General features: G+C 39.9%; 1 protein-coding gene across 1 annotated transcript in view; it reads right to left on the bottom strand.

The window, feature by feature from the left end:
- The window catches only part of CNTN2 (contactin 2), a 68,945-nt gene extending 53,978 nt beyond the window's left edge, over positions 1 to 14,967 (bottom strand). The window contains exon 1 of the mRNA XM_066600157.1: positions 14,787 to 14,967. The gene's annotated coding sequence lies outside the window, so the exon portion shown is untranslated. The remainder of the gene's footprint in view (positions 1 to 14,786) is intronic.
- Positions 14,968 to 19,929: the final 4,962 nt, after the last annotated feature.

Genomic DNA, 19,929 nt, shown 5'->3' with positions numbered 1-19,929 from the left:
GTCTTTTTCTATCCAGGGTTACTCAGATTTCTATTTGTCAATGACTTGCACCGCCAGATGTTTATTAAAGTGTGGTGAAGCACTCACTGTCAGTGACCTTGAACACTTTTAGTTCTCTATCACAGGGTAGGCCTGATGTCCTCTGATTAGTCACGGTACAGTGATGTCTGTTAATCTACAGTCAGTAATATTGTACCTGACACACACATTTACTAGTACTGTCGTCCCATTTATAACAGTTGCTCATTAATATTGCTTGGGTCGTATTTGTTCTTATTATTTCTAGAACAATATCGCGGTGATTGATTTATATAGAAATCACCCCGATATGTCACCATTAGGTGTTAAGTCCGGAGTATGTTTTTGTATAACGCAGACCCAAGCTTATATTGGCTTGATACTCTATGGTATTCCCTTATGCCTATGACTGATCGCATGCGCCATTCATTTCTTATGGCTCATGTGATTATATACCAAGGTTAATTGCAACCAGACGACAGTTTCAGTGATTATCAAGGATAGAGATAAGTTGTTCCAAATAATAATGGGTTTTCAATATGTTCTCTCTCCTACTTATACATAGGCTCTATTCCGGAGAGATGATGCTCCCACTTGTATAAGTGATTATTACAGGTAGAACGTATATAAGATGAATAAAGACAGTGGCTGCATTAAATGGAACAGCTGCAGTATTCTCCTTCAGGATTTAAATAGCTGCAATAAAATGCTCTGTCCCAACAATCTAGGTGCATTGGCCGGGAATCGAACCCGGGCCTCCCACGTGGCAGGTGAGAATTCTACCGCTTCTACCACTTTTGTATTCCCTGATGTCTTTTTCTATCCAGGGTTACTCAGATTTCTATTTGTCAATATGTTCTCTCTCCTACTTATACATAGGCTCTATTCCGGAGAGATGATGCTCCCACTTGTATAAGTGATTATTACAGGTAGAACATATATAAGATGAATAAAGACAGTGGCTGCATTAAATGGAACAGCTGCAGTATTCATCTATGAGCTACTCATCCTTCAGGATTTAAATAGCTGCAATAAAATGCACATAGATAGTTTGGTGGTAGCCCAGAATGAATTCTAGGCTATCACCTATATCCAATGCCCTTTTGGATAAATCTCTGTCTCTGTATATGCAGTCTGCTGTGATGCACCAACAGCTGCTGACTAGAGTGATAATGATAGACTCTGTCTGTTATAGTTGTAGTTGTATATGTCTACGTGGGTTGCATTATGATGAACATACAACCCCCACATAGATTAGTTCTTATGGAGAGAATCGGCCCATGGAACCTATCCCTCCCTCTCCATCTACGCGTTTCCACAACCTTGGAGATGGTTGCTTCCTCAGGATGGAGATCATCTCTGCTCATTTTACATCCTGACAGCCTGAGAGGCTGGTCATGTTAGGTTAGCTCCATCCTGAGGAAGCAACCATCTCCAAGGTTGTGGAAACGCGTAGATGGAGAGGGAGGGATAGGTTCCATGGGCCGATTCTCTCCATAAGAACTAATCTATGTGGGGGTTGTATGTTCATCATAATGCAACCCACGTAGACATATACAACTACAACTATAACAGACAGAGTCTATCATTATCACTCTAGTCAGCAGCTGTTGGTGCATCACAGCAGACTGCATATACAGAGACAGAGATTTATCCAAAAGGGCATTGGATATAGGTGATAGCCTAGAATTCATTCTGGGCTACCACCAAACTATCTATGTGCATTTTATTGCAGCTATTTAAATCCTGAAGGATGAGTAGCTCATAGATGAATACTGCAGCTGTTCCATTTAATGCAGCCACTGTCTTTATTCATCTTATATATGTTCTACCTGTAATAATCACTTATACAAGTGGGAGCATCATCTCTCCGGAATAGAGCCTATGTATAAGTAGGAGAGAGAACATATTGACAAATAGAAATCTGAGTAACCCTGGATAGAAAAAGACATCAGGGAATACAAAAGTGGTAGAAGCGGTAGAATTCTCACCTGCCACGTGGGAGGCCCGGGTTCGATTCCCGGCCAATGCACCTAGATTGTTGGGACAGAGCATTTTATTGCAGCTATTTAAATCCTGAAGGAGAATACTGCAGCTGTTCCATTTAATGCAGCCACTGTCTTTATTCATCTTATATACGTTCTACCTGTAATAATCACTTATACAAGTGGGAGCATCATCTCTCCGGAATAGAGCCTATGTATAAGTAGGAGAGAGAACATATTGAAAACCCATTATTATTTGGAACAACTTATCTCTATCCTTGATAATCACTGAAACTGTCGTCTGGTTGCAATTAACCTTGGTATATAATCACATGAGCCATAAGAAATGAATGGCGCATGCGATCAGTCATAGGCATAAGGGAATACCATAGAGTATCAAGCCAATATAAGCTTGGGTCTGCGTTATACAAAAACATACTCCGGACTTAACACCTAATGGTGACATATCGGGGTGATTTCTATATAAATCAATCACCGCGATATTGTTCTAGAAATAATAAGAACAAATACGACCCAAGCAATATTAATGAGCAACTGTTATAAATGGGACGACAGTACTAGTAAATGTGTGTCAGGTACAATATTACTGACTGTAAATTAACAGACATCACTGTACCGTGACTAATCAGAGGACATCAGGCCTACCCTGTGATAGAGAACTAAAAGTGTTCAAGGTCACTGACAGTGAGTGCTTCACCACACTTTAATAAACATCTGGCGGTGCAAGTCATTGACAAATAGAAATCTGAGTAACCCTGGATAGAAAAAGACATCAGGGAATACAAAAGTGGTAGAAGTGGTAGAATTCTTGCCTGCCACGCGGGAGGCCCGGGTTTGATTCCCGGCCAATGCACCTAGATTGTTGGGACAGAGCAGTGTTCATCTATATATCTAAGCCCTACTGTTTTTAATTATTGTGTGACTTTTAGCACATATGAGAAAATATAAGGACGCCTTTTTACTATTTAAAAATCAATAAAAGCTAAGTTTTATTATTTTTGGTCCTTTCGGTGACAAGTTTTTAAAGTTTTTCAGTACATTATATGGTACATTAAACAGCACCATTGAAAAATACAACTTGTCCCGCAAAAAAACAAGCCCTCATACAGCGACGTTGATAGACACATAAAGGAGTTACAATTTTTTTAAAAGGGGGAAGGAAAAAACGAAAATGGAAAAAAAAGGGCTGCATCATCAAGGGATTAATTGCACCAAATGCACAAAGGCATACACCATTTTTACAATATATTTAGGGTTATTCCCATCTTATAAAGGGATGCCATATCACAAGAATATGCTATAAGCTTATGATTAGTGGGGTTCAAGCTCTGGGGACCCCCACCATTTCATAAATGAAGGGGCCACAGCACTAATTTAACACAGAGTATCCACAGTTTTTTCAATGCACATCACTGGCCACCAGGCAACTGCAGCACAGCTGGGTGGCCAGGATGTTGTCGCACAGCAAAAACTTAGGGACTGCAGCACTAGACCAATGCTGCATATCCTTCATTATTAGGATTGATTAGGGTCATATGGGTCAAGTTTCCACCAATTGTAGCAATATATCATCACTTTATTTGATGGGAAACCCCTTTATAAGGAAATGTATTTAAGTCATAAAGTAGCTTAGGAAAGAAATACATGTGTACCGTGCCTAGTGAGTCAGGACAAATTTATCATTCCATTAGTTCCATTTTGATACATTTGCACCACTGCCAACCCATGAATGCATGTATCCTAGGACACTACTGATAAATCTCCATAGTCTGCAGTTTCAGGGCAACTCTAGGGAATATAAGAGGTCAAGCTTCACTATATAGAGAGTAAGTATCGAGCGTAAGCATATTAGGCAGTCTTTTGGTATGCAAATCAGCAAGCTTTACAATTTCCCTATGCTTTTCTTCATACATTAACCGCTCCTTGTGCAAATATAATGTTTTATTTAGTAATAAGTGCATGGAGTTTGGGTAATGGCTGTCACAATGTATTGGCAGCAATGCTAGCTGAGCTCCACGTAGAAATGCAATAGAGAAAGTGTAGATCTGGTCAGTTACTGTAGCAGAATCTCTGAAAGCCTGTCAATTATATAGCTGATTAGTTTGCCCAATACTTTAACAACTGCTCCTTGAACATAATGGCAGCCTAATGACTGTCTTATACTACTAAGCAGTCTAATGGTTGGTATAACTCAAATAACCCCTATAACTATATAAAGGTATTAACAGAAACTGTATGTGAAAAAAACTGCTACAAAGATATGTACATACAGAATTGGGATTAATGGACCAAAATGTTAACATTCATAGTAAGCATGTATTAAAGGGACTATGAATTTAAGAGGGGTTTTCTGAAACTAAGATAATTATAACTTATCTTCAGGGTTGGTCATCAATATCAAGTCTATGAAAGTCCGCCAACCCGCTAATCAGTTAACTGGGTGAGTGCCGTAGCTTTTTCTACAGCCTGTGACGTTACTTTTATTGGCCACATGCCTTAACACCATTTCAATCCCATTCAAGTGGATGGGACTGAGCTGCTATACCCGGTAAGCTACTATTATATGTATGACGCTGTGCCTGGTATGCAACAAAGTGGCCATAATGCTCACTCAAACGTTACGGCTATTTCTGACATCTGATTGGTGGGGGTCTCCATCGGCAGACCCCATTGATCTGATGTTGAAAACCTATTCTGATAATAGGTCATCTTAATATTGGACAACCCTTTTAGGGCATTTCTATCACAGAAGTAGTAATCATGAGTGATGTCTCAGAGCATCACTACTCTTGAGAATGAAGTCCTGTTCCACTCTTTTTTATAATGCAGAGATGGCCACACGTGTGCTTATCCTCCCTTTAAAGAGACTTGCAGCCAATGGTCAACCCAGACCATAAATGCACAGCGAGTGCTTACACTTCGAGGTTTCCTACATTTCTGTTCATTTCAATGGACAATGCCTAAATCACTGAGGCAGAGGGATTCAGAGTATCGCAATTTATTCACTGTGTGGATCTCTTAAAATATAACTTTTATTAAATAATTTCTAAAAATGTAATGCCTCACAGACACAACAAGGAACAAAAGGACAAAAAAGAGGACAAGATTAAATGAAAACAAAAAAACTAAAGCCCACTAAGTGGCAGCCCTTAACCCGACTGGGTGAGCGAAACAAGGGGTATTGAGTTACTAAATTCTCCTGACCACCAAAATCTTTAATGTCACTGTAACGGATGTATGTTACACTTTTGGAGACCGATTGGGGGGAGAAATTGCAATATATACCCTTAATTATGCGGTTCGGGGTTTGTGACCCAATAATGGTCACCTAAAGGGGCTAATTCACAACAATGACTGACTTGTAGTTAATCAGTTGGGGCTTTAGTGTTAAGTTCAATTAAAGACCGTAGGGGTGGTAGCCAGTTTGCCTTATTTAAGAGATACATCCATACATGGATTACATTAGTCTCCAGTCTACCATCCAGAGTGGAGATGCTGTCTCGTCTTCTCTCTCCCAACAAGCTAGAATGAGTTAGGGTCTAACCGGGGCTCATCCCCATTAGTTAGCCTAGCATTTACCATTGGCTCTATCTGGGTATTGCCTCAGTGTAGCTTGGGACCCTTCCAGGTCTGATTCTATTTCTATAGCCAGCAAGCTTGTATCTTGAGGCTAGAATAGCACCTTGGAGGTCATATATGAGAGCTCTTAGTTAAAGGCGACCAATTCAAAACATTGGTTATTTGGGGCGCCTTTATACTGATACCAAAGGGCATTTTTAAGTTGCTTATGAGGTCTCTTAGTTATAGGCGACCAATTCATAAATATCTGTTGTCGGGGACGCATCTATATCGATACTGAAGGGCACCTTTCAGTTGACGTGTAACAGCCACATGCCTATCTATGGTGTTTTTTACCGAATTTATTAGATGACAGTCACTTTGTATCTGGGTTCCTGATGAGTCATTATTTGACAGAAACGCGTTGAACCAACTAAACCTACTTTCATTGAACAGTCAGGTTGTTGATCAGTTCTTACTGATCAACAGCATACTAGTCATCGAACCATTCATATTTTTACAGTCTGGGTACTAACCGTAATTGAACTTAACACTAAAGCCCCAACCGACTAACTACAAGTCAGTCATTGTTGTGAATTAGCCCCTTTAGGGGACCATTATTGGGTCACAAACCCCGAACCGCATAATTAAGGGTATATATTGCAATTTCTCCCCCCAATCGGTCTCCAAAAGTGTAACATACATCCATTACGGTGACATTAAAGATTTTGGTGGTCAGGAGAATTTAGTAACTCAATACCCCTTGTTTCGCTCACCCAGTCGGGTTAAGGGCTGCCACTTAGTGGGCTTTAGTTTTCTGTCTTCATTTCATCTTGTCCTCTTTTTTGTCCTTTTGTTCCTTCTTGTGTCTGTGAGGCATTACATTTTTAGAAATTATTTAATAAAAGTTATATTTTAAGGGATCCACACAGTGAATACAATGGACAATGCCTAAGCAATTATGGCTGGCACCAAAAGTAATCTGATCTCGAGAGCAGTGAAAGTCCAAGCAGCTGGAAACCCACTAATTAGACTTTTTCTGTGTGCGATTGAGGATCTATGTTCTCCCAATGTTTGCGTAGGTTTCCTTTGTGTTCTCCGCTATTCTCTTACCATCTGAAAACTTAATAGGTTAATTACCTTCTTATGAAATTGATTCTAATGTGTTTGTGTTTGAGATAGGGAAATTAGATTATGAGCCCCTCTTAGGAACAGAGCTGCCGTGAGTGATGGCATTCTCTGTATAGTGCTACTCAGTATCTTGGTTCTATATAAACTACAAGACATATCAAAAATGACTATTTTAAACCATCTCTACCCTATGATTAAGTAGTGGGAATCGTTTTTGAATTCAGTTGAGCTCAGAATGATACATTCGGTCTTCTGAAGGATACACTGACATTTTTATATATTGTTCTGATTTCATTGATTAAATGGTCATTTTAAGTTGTCCACTTTAATGATAGCAAGATAATTTACCTAGCAATAGTAGTCCTTCCAAGCTAGTGCATGTCTGCTTAGACCCATAGTTTGATAGAAATTTTATCTGCCAATCTAATTGCTCTTTATAAAAGTGATAAAGAAGATTAAATTCTTTGCTGTCATCTGCTTAAGAATCAATCCATTCTTTGCCAAATTAAGCTTCAAAAACCTTGACCTGCAGTAAAAATGGATATTTCTGAATTGACATGAAATATCTCTGAGTGATTAAAAATATTAAATGGTTCCGCATTAATGAACAGTATAAAAGATATCAGCTGCGGTTTAGTCGGACCTATAACTTAGCCACCATACATCATCTCATTAAGGCGCATCCCTAATTAATTTCTATGATCTCATCTGAGATTACGAGATGTTACTTAGTGTATAATGAGAAGGCTGAGGAGATCTGACTTATGGTTTTCCATTAGTGTTTGTTGAAGTTATAGATGACATTCGACCTTGTATCTTCTCTGTCAAACACTACAGAAAGTGCCCCCCTTCCATTATAGTCAATCCCATCATAGGACACATTTCAAAGTATCCTTTTAACATAATTAAGATAAGGCAGAGTGAGTGCCTTCATTTTGCACTTGGGGTTTGTGGCCAATCACTGATATTTATTAAAGAAACTGCAGCATATGTAATATAGTAATGCTAATTTATTGGATTATAGCTCGGGAAAGCGCTTTAGTGATGAATTTGTGGGTAATATTACTTGATGAATATTAAAATATTATATGTTCAATGTGGAAATATTCGGAAACACATTAGATGAGAGCTTTCCCTGAATTTTTGTGCATACAGTATGATAAAATCAGAGGGGTAACTTGAAGCTCTTGCTCCCCAATGCAAAATCTGTAACAGGCCCCCAAATATAATGCTTTATTCATAGTACTAGGCTCCCTATATAAAGAAGAGAGGCCTTATGGGTTTCTGGGCCCTGGTGCAACCGCATCCCCTATAGTTACGCCCCTGGATAGAATACAAAAGATGATACTGAATGTTCCTTTTGACTTGCATGCATTGCAATAATTATATAGGTAGGACCAGACATGATACTTTTATCAGGATCTAAGAATAGTATTTAGTATTACTAGAAATGCTGTATAGTGATCGGATGGCTATACAAACATACAGTTATATTATATATAATCATCCATAATCATCCATCATTTATGAGCCTTGGCATTATAGGGAAGATGGGAGGAGATGATTAGTATCAAAGACTCTATCACTGTTGTCGCTTGAAGTTTTCCTTCTCTGATTCAATGGTCATTGGTGAACTATTGATTCTTGGATATACTGTATGTGCTTACAGAGTACATACTGATCAATAAAAATACAGAACAAGCAATTGATTTTTTTGGACTTGAATCGTTTTTTTCATTAGTACCTACTCATCAATAAATGAGAAATCAGCTGGAAAATTTGTGCTCTGACCCTACTTGTCAAGTACTTTTTGCACTCAGGATTTCCCATTACACTTGTTTCAGATTGACACGTGTGGTAGTGTGATGGTATCATGAATAGAGATGAGCGAGCGTACTCGGAAAAGCACTACTCGCTCGAGTAATTTGCTTTATCCGAGTATCGCTGTGCTCGTCCCTGAAGATTCGGGTGCCGGCACGGAGCGGGGAGCTGCAGGGGAGAGCGGGGAGGAACGAAGGGGAGATCTTTCTCTCCCTCTCTCCCGCCCGCTCTCCCCTGCTCCCCGCTGCGACTCACCTGTCAGCCGCAGCGGCACCCGAATCTTCAGGGACGAGCACAGCGATACTTGGATAAAGCAAATTACTCGAGCGAGTAGTGCTTTTCCGAGTACGCTCGCTCATCTCTAATCATGAAGTGTAACATGCATTGTAGCACATGGTATTTATGATATAGACAAGCTTTTCAGCTTCTAATATTTATGATACTTGCTCTTACATACTCAATTTAAAAATATATAATCACAATCTTTACAGATTTTTGGAAGAAACTTGTCCCATTATAGAAACATAGAAACTTGACACAGAAATTTGATGTCAGAGGAAGCCTCCTGGGTCCATGTAGTCTGTCCCTATATGATCTCTCTCATAGGATAGATGTATACTCCCATGCAGCTTGAATTCATTTATTATTTTCCAACCTCGTCTGCTGATGTTCGTTCCAAGCATCTATTACTCTTTCAGTAAAATAAACTTCCTAATGTTGCTTATGATTTTTCCCCCAACTAATCTGAGATTGTGACCCTTGTTTTAGTGTTTAGCTTCCTAATAAATACACTTCCCTCCAGAACCTTATTTATACCTATAAATTTGGTATTAGGCCATTAAAGGGGTTTTGTTATTAGAAACAAAAATCAATACTTACCTATCCCTCCACAGACAGTCTTATTACCGCATCTTCTCCCCGCCGATCTTCTTCTGGCTCCTCAAGTCCCCCGGGTCACCTCACCTCCAGCCGTCCGGATCCTCTTCTGCCTGCTTTGGAGCATCCATTAGCTGCAGTTCACTTCCTGCATGTCAGTAAATGCTACGAGTGACATAGCATTCACTGCTTAGCAGGGAATGCCGAATCCTTGACAGCCTGCCTTAGCGCGCAATGCGCGATATCTTACCGCTAGTGCTTCATATAGTATATGAATCACTAGTGGTGAGACCGCGCATGCGCAGTCACGCTAAAGCAGGCTGCCAAGGATTCAATATTCCCTGCTACGGCTGAGTGCTATGACCGGGTACATTGCCCTGCAGGAAGCAGAATGATGGCAATGTATGCTTTGTCAAGGGAAGAAGAGGATCCGGCCTGCTGGAGGTGATATGACTGGGGGGGGGGGGGGGGGACTGTAGGAGCCAGGAGAAGATCGGTGAGGCGAAGATCTGATAAGGAGACTGACGGGAGAGAAATAGGTAAGTATAGATTTTTTTTTAAACTGTTATCGTTATATCTGTGGTGTATGCCCAGTAGCTAACCAGTGCCAGACACCTGGGGACAATTGAGCAAGCATCATAAAGATTGTCTTTGGATCCCATTGTGTAAATCTGCCCATACACATCAGATCAAAGTGAGCTGAACCTGCTGATTTTAATGGGACCAAACAACCGTCTAATGTGTATTGGGATCAACAGTTAGGAGATCGTGAGGAGGTCCCTATATTAGATAGCTGAACTGAGCGACCATCTAATGTATATGAGAACTCCTTGACCCCCCACAACTGCGGATGTTGGAGAAGAAAAGGATGGGGCAGTTGGATTTCAGCATGCTCAATCCTATTGTTCTCAGAGAGATAAGCTGCTACCACAGATGTCTGGTAGCAGCAGTGCACATGCATGCTCAGCTGAGCTAAAGGAGCATGTATTGTATATGATGGAGTACGGGGAGATAGCTGTTTGGCGATTAACAGCTCTCTGCAGTGTATGGCCAACTTTAGTGTAAATGAGTGATTTTGACCAATAGTTATTCCATGTAAAAGGGGGCCTCAACAGGGTACTGAGTGAACATTTGCTCAATAGTCGCTAGTTGTTTTGTTTTAGCTCACTAAAATGAAATAACTAGTAAGCGGCAGTATAAGCAGGCAGTTTGTCTTTGAAAGACTGCCTGTCCACAGTGAATGCCGGTAGGTGGCTGGAAAAGATCTCTGGTGGACTCCCCCTCCATTCACTAAGCGGCTATCGCTCCTGTGTGAAAGCACAGGATCAGTAGTTGTTGAGCAGACTGTCAGGTCCCCCACAGTCATCCCATCTATAAAGCCAAGTTGTTTCTCTGATCAGACCAACATTTGTAGGAAATTATATAAGGTCTAGCAGGAAGAAGTACGCATTATATGTTAATTAATGCTGTCCTCTCTACTGACTAACCCAGAGGAATCCCACAGTCAAACCTAAGGCATGTTTCTGAGGGCCCTTAAAGAGATTCTGACACCTACTTTTCCACCCTATAAGCTGACCTAGGGACTAAAGGTAGGTGACCTGCTGAGTCTGGGGATGTAAGCATTATACTTACCTTCCCTGTCGCTCTCCAAGTGTCAGTTCTGGAAGCTGCTGCTTAATGCATTGAGCTAAGAAGCCCGCTAGTTATGAAATTAGAACGGACAGACTACTTAAGAGGGGCGCTCAATCTCGATGCTGCTAGTGGTTTTACGTTTCTATATTTGTGTAATTTCCTGTTTTTATTTTATTTTTTTATTTATTTTTTCCTTCCCCGTTTACTCTTTATCTGTATCTTCAATGACATTTAGATGCCCCCTACGTGGGGAACTTATAAAAGCTGTATTTTATGTTCTTCTACAAACTTTCAATAACATTTTTGAAACAAAGAGGGGCGCTCAATGCACTGAGCAGCGGCTTCCAGCGCTGACACCGGGTGGGACAATGGGGAAGGTAAGTATAAAACCTACATGATTGAGTGGGTCACCTACTTTTAGCTTATAAGCATAGCTCATACAGCTAAAAGAAGGTGACAGATTCCCTTTAAGCAGTAGCACCCATTGGTTTGTTTCATTTCGCCATCTAGTAAATGTTCTCATTTTAAATGGTCACCACGATACATCTTCTTTAATGGTCTGATCAGGCATTGAACAGGTTCTTATTTGAAAGTCCTGTTCATAGTATTAAATTTAAAAAAGGCTTTGTCAAAAGCTTTCCATAAACGTCTCACCAACAGCTATGGCCAGAATCCAATCTTACCCCTTTCCAAGAGAAAAGGGAAGGATCACATAACATCCAGAAGATTGCTAGCTCATTGTAATATCTGTAATTGCCAACACATCTGACCACTATACGTGGTCCATGGACCCCATTGTCAGATTGTGTGTAGTCACAAAATAATACCATCCATAACTGTACAGAAGCTTAAACAACATTTTCTGTCACTTGAATGTTGAGGGTTGTAGGGCATTTACTACAAATTTCTATCGTCATCGTCATATGCATCCTGCCATCAAAATGTAAATAGTCTTTGAATTTAGTTTGCTCTTTGATTGAATTGAACATTTGCTACAGCTTTGTTGGTTTCATTCCATGTATCCCTACTCATGAGAATAAGTTTACATTTTCAGAATTCAAAATGCATCTTTTACTTGTGACTCGGCACTAAAACTTACGAACTTGAAATTGTAAAACACGGTTCATTACTTTTTAACATCCTGCTGCTACTACTCTGTACTCGAGTTTCATTCATCTTATTTTCAATATAAGCCACAGTCGCACCATGTAAATTCCTATTCAAAATGAACACATATCAAGTTGTACGGGTCACCTTGCTTTATAATAAACTGTATTGTCTCTCATTAATGCCATTTTCAGCCATGATTAAAGTCTCATACCTACTTTAGTCTACACTTGTTATAATATACTGCAACTCCATTTGGAGACTATATAGGATTAATACACAAGTATATTTTGTAGTCTGGCGAAGCATAGTAAATAACAGAAGAAACATATTGGACATACAGATGTGTGTGGTCTGCTGCAGGACTTGTTCCGTTGCCAGCTCCACTTGTCCATTTCTTAAGCTGCTTTTAATATGGCATCTATCACCCCAGGCTACTCATACTCAGAGTTTGCAGCAACAGATGGGTCAAAAACTATCAAGGGCCAAAAGAGCAAATGAACTGAATGAATGTGTTGTGCTCAGATGAAATGTGCATCTCAAGTGCATTTAATCACTTGAAAATGAATTTCGAATTAGAAAAAAATAGGCTGAAAATATCAGGCCGCTAAATATAACATAATGGAGAGGCCAATGATGTGTAATATTGTGACAAATGCCTTACTTTGGACAAAAATAATCAAGCATCTGTTTAACAAGCTAAACCTGTTACTTTTATCATATTCAAAGTTCAGCAATATTTTTGCAAAAATATATCTTATGATGAAGACTAATGGAGGCTGGGATGGCAGGACTGGACTGTCTACAGATGAAATACTAGAAATGATCACATCTTTCTACTTATGATTTTCTCATGCTTCAAAAGAACAATGACATGTATTCACAATTAGGCAAAACTTCAAATTTGAATGTTTGTTACAATACAAAAGTCTAATTGGGAACGTTTGTGTAGACATGAGTGTGTGTACCACCAGTTCAATGTAGATGGGCCCTAACTGTAGGCACTTCAAAGAAAAAATACTGAAGGAAACATCTCATACAAAGGAGAGAGAGAATGCCCTCCTATGAATGCATATGACATCTGTATAAAAAAGCTGGGCTTGGAGGTCTCCGGGATCCACAGGTAGTAGTTTGTATTCATTATGAGGACTGATTTTTTAAAGTGAAAAGAAAGCACCACCTGGCTAACTTCTGAAGATTGAATACTTCTCAGAAAGACCTTATGCTATAAAATGGTTAGTTTAGAAAGAAATGTTCAAAAATTGTTTCACGATAAGCAGGTGAATGGTCGGGAGAAGCTCCAAGTACAGGACAGTGAATAGACTGGTCCAACTTCAATTCAACTTTCTTGCCTTCACATTAGTAAGCACGAAATTTGAAAGATATGCTTATTTACTATCGCGTAATTCGTCCACCACTAACAATAGACTCTCTCAAATATTCAAATCTAAAAAGCACATCCCAGCTTTTGCCACTCTATAGAACAGTTGCCAACATTCATCTAATGCTTTAGGCCTTCACTTTAGAAATGAATAATACAATAGTATTTAATAACCAACCTCATACATTCCTTTACCAAATGGCCATGTGTGCCATTAGAGCAACAACAACCACTACAGTTCCACAGTAGGCATTTTGGGTGAGCATAGAGGAAGACAATCTATGCATTTAGGTTAATAGGGCCATAAACCATCTACACTACTGCAAACTAAACCAAGCATCTCTCAAACATGTTATGTGGTCAAAATTCAGGCTGTGACTCCTGTATACTAGCCGGTAGATTATTTTCTTCTTATTGTAGTTTGCTAGATCTCTTAAGTTTGTCTTCAACTTCTTCTTGTGCTTTTCTATCTTTCTTCATGATGCACTCAGTATTGACTTCTTGGCCTACTCAATACAGTACATAGTTTGTATGGAAGCTTTAAGACAGCAACACAAGCACATATTTTATACTGAGCTGCAGTATGAATCCGTTACATCACGCTGCACACACTACTTAATGTTAAGTTAATTTCTTCATTTGTAGACTTCCCGTCTCCTACTGATCCTAAAAAACCTGCAGACCAAAATTTCCTTCTCTGCCTAGCATCTTCCACTTTTAGAACTGAAACCAGCTACTGAACCAGGCGTATAGTAATCAGTGCCAAGACTCACTTGGGTGCTATGGTCCTGCATGGCATTTCCTGCAGATTTTCTGGATATGACTTAGTTCCCAGCTTTGTAAAACTGCTGTCATAATATGAAGTCACCCGAACACTAGTTTAGATTTCTGTGCAACACTACCACCATTATATCTGAACTGTCCTGCCTTGCAGATGCTTCTCTTAAGGCCATGCTGAAGACCCTAAGTCTTCAGCATATATACTAAGGCTAAGCTATAGACTCAGCAGTCTGTGCCTCCTTGCTGCCAATGCCAAGATAGGCATTCCTCAACACCTCCAGTCATTTAGCCTTTTGAATTAAAACATTTTCATTTTAATGTATGTAAAAGCCAGAATTTCAGGACAAAATCTACTAACAAACTAGGTGCTCTGCAATGCTATGTGCACATGACTGATAATAATCATGAAAAGCGAAGTCAAGTATAAACATATAATCTAACGCCAACCTTATTTACTGGTGAACCATAAGCCCTACCTGAATTCTAAAGGCAGGTTGCAGTGCCACAGCAGCGGGTACTTCTTTCGTTCTCTTCACATCACATACAGAAATCTGCAGCAAGGAGGGAGGGTGCAGGTTCAGTGCTGTGGATATATATATGTGTGTGTATCAGGATACTGCAAGCTGACTGCATCAGTATAGGCGCCTCCTCTCTCTCCTTCTCTCACTCTTCTCTTCTTCACTCCCTCCCTTTTCTCTCTGTCTCTCTCTAACTCCCTCCCTTTCCCTCCAGAGTCCTCCCTGAGAGGGCAGGAGCACAGACACATTGGCAGATGCACAAGCTGTGCCAGGCTTCCTTGCACTGGTACATTATACTGTAGATAAATGTAGATGCTGTCCTGTAGTGTCATCGAATAACAGGGATTAGCATATGCTCTATACCATATGCATTGCGCAACAGCAAGTTATTTCATGTTGCAGTCTACAGATGGAGTTTCTTTTTCGCATGTTAGTAATTTAGCACAAGTCATTGTGATATCACAAGGTGTAAGCTGCAGCTAACAACAGAGGAGTGCAGGAAATCTCACCACATAGTCTTTAAATAGTTTTCTAGTTTAATGTAAATAATGTGTAATCATTATATAAGGAAAAGTTCTGCAACTTTCTAATATACTTTGTGTTTTAAATTCTCACAGCTTTCAACATAACTGCTTCTTGTCAGTGAATGGGAATCATCTTGTTTATCTGCAGAGGCATGAAATCTTCTGAAACCCAACAATTCTCAGTGTTTTCTATAGTTGTATCCAGTCTAGATAATCCTCTATCAGCTAAATACCTGTGGAGCACAAACATCTGTCCTCTGATTGCATTTGATACAATGTATCAGGGTAGATAAAAGGCATAGCCCTCATGTCCACGGGCATAATTGAATTGCAGAATCTGTGCGGGTCACCCACACGAGCGATCCACAGTTCAATCAGCCCATAGACAATCATTCGGCATCCGTAGGTAATTAAATGTCCTTTTTCCGATTTGTGGATGACATATGGGTAAGAAAATCGCAGCATGCTCTATTTTCTGTGGATTCCCACAGTCGCAGCTGACACTGTGGACGTGCCGTGGATCCGCGGGAAAGGAGGGGATTAAAGAAAAAAACAGCACTGCATGTGCGTGCCGGCCAAGCTTCCGCCGTGCAGAAGAAAGAAGATCCATCCGGGACGGAGAAGAACTGCACCGTATCCGGACAGGTAAGAACATGTCTACGGCTGCAGGCATGGGTGGATTCCACACTTGGAATCCGCTAGTGCCATGGACATGAGACCATAAGTGCGCTATTGCATTAATGCAGTTAACACTAGTGTGATAGTGCTAACTGCGCTTGTAGGTGCAGCCCATCAACCACCAGAAAAATGCATCAGTGGTAGCTGCTAGCGTATGTGTAAGGCCAGATTCACACAGGTATATGTATATGTGTGTACCTGCATTGCGTTTTTGCATGTGCAAATCGTGCACATTTGCACACGCAAAGAAACACCCAACCGTAGTTCCAGCCTTTGGAATGGCCAATTAGTCTAATTAGTTCCATATGTTCTATAAAATGCAACATGCTGCATAATTTGTTGCGCCACAGAATTGCACATGCAAAATACGCACTTGTGAATGAACCCATTGAAATCAATGGGTTCTATTCACTGCATAATACGTGTACAAATTTTGCGTGGAGAAATAAGCACAAACCACGGCCATGTTAATCAGGTCTAATAGAAATAATATAAAATACTGATTTTTGCGGTTCACAGAGGATTGTTTAGACTGGATACAACTGCAGCAGACACCCAGATGTGAGAAATCTTAAGTCTCTACAGGTTTGTGGGGGTGTTGCTATTCACTGATAGCAAGCAGAGATCTTGAAAATTGGCAGGAATTAAAATGAGAAATTTGCAGAACTTCATTATACAATGAACTGACAGTCATTTAATTTATCATTCCATAAAGAAATCCTCTGGCTAAATTTACTTCTTTCATCCTACGAAAGGGAAATCATTAAAGTAGTTGTATCAGCTTTAAGGCATAAAAAAAGTCATCAATTTTGGCACACCCTTTTGTGTGCAAAAGAGTTAGACTCTCTTTTTCTTTTATGATATGCTCACCACTTTTTTAAAAAGTGGGTGGGGCTCAGAGGGAGGGGCATAGCCTACCACAGCCAACAGATTTAAAGCAAAGATCCAGTTTTGGGACAAATTTCTGTGCTGACATAGAAGGGAGAGAGGGATATATCACCTGCATTTCTTCAAGTAATATATCTCTGATGCCCCTCCCATTTGCCAATTCTGGACCCATTTTCGTCTGTCCAAGATGGCCACAGCAATTTTCTAACTACCTAATGCACACTGTGCACTGCCCTCTGGCCAATGCTGATCATGTGGGCAACTTTGGCCATTCATAGAGCAGGTAAAGTGCATTGGTAGTCTGCCTATTCCTCCACAGTTCATTGGCAATCTCAGTCTGAAAATTGCATTGGCAATTTTGGGTGGCCAAAAATGGGACTCAAAACTGTCCAAGGGACAGCAGAGAAGAACAACTGCAGGATATGAACCCTACTCCCCCTCTGGTCCTGGAACAGAATTTGTCCTGAAACCAGAAGGTAGATTTAATATAATTTATGCCAGAATCTGGCGTAAATTAGAGTGAAAAGTCTACTCCCCCCTCATAATTGGTGTGGATATCCCAAATGTTTGAAGAGGCTTACACCTTTAAATACATTTGGCGCATTTTTCTTCATGTCCAAGACCAGAGACAAGTGGCCCTTGGCTAACAAATTAATAACTTATGTCCAGGATTCAGGGAGTTAAGATACCATTGCATGGGATGACTGTTGGGAGCATAAGCTACCACCTGACTATCACTCTTGTGCTTTACGCAGGAGAGATAATCATTCTGTGAACGGATCACACCAGAGATCATTCCTGTATACAGAGGGTGACTGTGACTTGCTTTTTAGTTCTGCTAAAAACCAAGCAACTCTGACAAGTGGGAGGCAGCTTGTACACGGGACAATTATAATTTTGCTGATTCCAATGATAGTTTAGGCGATAATCTCCCCATGTAAAGGTACCTTTAGTGCCCAAATCTGTATGTTGTCTTGTAATGCCACACATTTGATAAAAGAGACAAATAATATTAATGCCTTGGCAAGCCTATACTCCCCAGTGCTGATCATAGACTCTATGGAATGTCCGAGCAAGTAAATAATTTGTTGCATAAATGGAAATTCCTATTAGTAAAGTAGAGAACAGTACAGGACCATGGAGCAGACAAATGTGTTGTATTATGGAGCACTGTGTCTGCTGCATTTGAATGGGCACAGCTGTAGCATAAACTACTCTACAGCACTGCATGTGTAGTTATTTTATGGCCACTACAGTTTTATGGGTAATATTACAGTTGTGCACAATGTTACAGATGATTCCATGTAGATGTTGGAACAATGAAAAGCCGCTTTTATTTAAGGCAGTAAACACAGCTCAATGGATCGCTACTCAACTAGTTACAGGACCAATTCAGCTCTACTACATAGGTATAGCGTCATAGAGTTATATTGGATGTAAATACTGCTCAGTCTATATAAAAAGTATTATTGGTACAATGTGATAACGTTTGTGCAACTAGAATGATGTTACTAAACTTTGAAATAAGTGTTCCTATATTTACAGGTTTTGAATGTAACTTATGTAGCACCTAATGTATTGTGTTATGTCAATATGGAGAGATGCGATGAATACTGGTTATGTCACATGTATTTACACAGCAGTGATGTATGTCTTTGAATTATAGCTAAATCTAAACACACCAGCAGCAAAAGACATCCCTTGTATCCCAATTGTGTTTGCGATAACATATTAATATAGGTAGAATGCATTGCCGGGAATAGATACAATTTTAGCAAATTTTCTACTGTCCCTATTCACATTTGATGTAGCTCAAACAGTTAAAGAAGACCAATTCTGACCTGAATCCTTATCATATTTACAATATGTATAATTTCATGCAGAACAGACTTTGTAGCATAGCAAATATGTCACTTATTTTGTATTTAATTTTGTTCTTTGCTAAATTTAAAATCAATATAAAATTATTGAAAAACAAGACCAATTCTTCACTGCTACATACAGTTATGCTACATGTATATTCAATGTATCTAAAATTATTATTACATAACTCCCAGTGAGATAACACAAATGTAGAACTAAAAAGAGACACCAGGAAGCCTTGAACTGATGTTCTCAGATTTCACTTGTTTTGGATGAAACTTCTGTAACACTTATTACTATGCCAATCATATGCAGGGAGGCAGTAATGTCACACAGTTACTCAGCAGTAATGTGTCCCCTCGTAGCCAAATCTTCTTACTATGTAACATGATTAAAAAAGATAAGTAATTTGCTTTCATTGAGATCCTCCTAAATGTCTGATTAGTACATGTCTGCCAACTTGACTGCCTTTCATTGTGCTCAGCATTATATGTGTCTTTTCATAAATACTATCATGCACCACTCTTAAAAGAATATATCAGTGCTACTACACTCATTGTCAAAAAACAATCCCTCCCCTAGAAGTTGTTGGAATAGAATGTGTGTGATTCTGATGTTGATATAAGTAAGTGATTACAGTATCAGAGCAAAAGGATAATTTATTGTGGAAAACTGACCCCTTGTAGGGAGGCTCTAGTACCCTGTTGGGCTGCCTCTAGCTTGGATACATGATGTGATACGGACAGGCATGGAGGCTCTAGTACCCTGTTGTACCACCTCTAGTTTGGATACAAGATGTGAAATGGGCGGGCATAGGGGCTCTAGTGTTCTGTTGTATCGCCTCTAGCTTGGATACAAGATGTGATATGGGTGGGAATAGAGCCTCTAGTACCCTGTTGTACCACCTCTAGCTTGGATACAAGATGTGATTCGGACGGGCATGGAGGCTCTAGTACCCTGTTGTACTGCCTCTAGCTTAGTTACAAGATGTAATACGGGCGGACATGGAGGCTCTAGTACCCTGTTGTACTGCCTCTAGCTTGGATACAAGATGGGATACAGGGACATGGAGGCTCTAGTGCCCTGTTGTACCACCTCTAGCTTAGATAAAAGATGTGATACGGGCGGACATGGAGGCTCTAGTAGCC

The sequence above is a fragment of the Eleutherodactylus coqui genome, chromosome 4 (genome assembly GCF_035609145.1).
Source record: "Eleutherodactylus coqui strain aEleCoq1 chromosome 4, aEleCoq1.hap1, whole genome shotgun sequence".
Taxonomy (NCBI): domain Eukaryota; kingdom Metazoa; phylum Chordata; class Amphibia; order Anura; family Eleutherodactylidae; genus Eleutherodactylus; species Eleutherodactylus coqui.
The sequence above is the reverse complement of the archived record's forward strand: the minus strand, read 5'-3'. Positions and strand labels throughout refer to the sequence as shown.